At 39.5% G+C, this 861-nt stretch overlaps 1 non-coding gene across 1 annotated transcript; it reads right to left on the bottom strand.

Moving 5' to 3' along the window:
• Positions 1 to 407: 407 nt before the first annotated feature.
• Positions 408 to 481, bottom strand: TRNAS-GCU (transfer RNA serine (anticodon GCU)). Its single transcript has one exon. It is a non-coding gene; the product is annotated as a tRNA-Ser (tRNA).
• Between the last annotated feature and the right edge of the window lie 380 nt (positions 482 to 861).

Below are 861 nucleotides of genomic sequence, written 5' to 3'. Positions count from 1 at the left end.
ACTTAAGTGTTTTTACTGACGGCTCGCACGGAACTTTTATGTCAATCTTGTTAATATTAACAACCCAGTTATTAGGATTTACGATTACGACTTTAATGACCCAAATAATAGTAAACGGCCTATGACCATACTTAGTACCCATATTGTATAACGTATTTAATCTGTTACGTACTTCTTAATATTGTGTTGTGGATTTAAGGTTTAATTATTACTAGTGCACCAAGAGACTCACACTACTTTGCCTATTACTTATATGAATGCTTTTTCCGCATCAGGCTGTAGACAGCTCATTCCTCCTTTCTCGACCTTCCTAGATAGCACTTCAAGTCTATTGAAACTTGACGCACACTTTAGTCTGTAGAGTCATTAGGATTAATTGGAAGCAGGAGAGATGAAAAATATGCAACCGCCTTCGTCGGGAATCGAACCACAGACCTCTGGAATAGCAGTTCAGCGTGCTGAACCACTACACCACGAAGGCACGCTAGGGAAGTGGGAGAAATACCTTATATACTCCCCTTTTTAAAGGGCGACTAGGGTTTTAGGGGACCTAGTCGCCAAATCCTGGATGCGGAGAATCATCATCCACAACCCTTCAAGTTCGGGCGCCACTTGTAGAATCATTAGGTTAATTGGAAGCAGAAAAATGAACAATATGCAACCGCCTTCGCCGGGAATCGAACCACGGACCTCTGGAATACCGGCCCAGCTTGCAGAACCAGTACACCACGAAGGCACGCTAGGGAAGTGGGAGAAATACCTTATAAGTCTTTTTAGAAATTTATCTTTTAATTTATCTCTAATATATATCTATTCTCATAACTTTAAAAATTTTTAAAAACATGATTTAATTATATATAT

Source organism: Stegodyphus dumicola, chromosome 4 (assembly GCF_044657685.1).
Source record: "Stegodyphus dumicola isolate Sdum_Otavi_A_Nest chromosome 4, ASM4465768v1".
In the NCBI taxonomy this organism is placed as follows: Eukaryota; Metazoa; Arthropoda; class Arachnida; order Araneae; family Eresidae; genus Stegodyphus; species Stegodyphus dumicola.
This window is presented reverse-complemented; position numbering and strand designations above follow the sequence as displayed.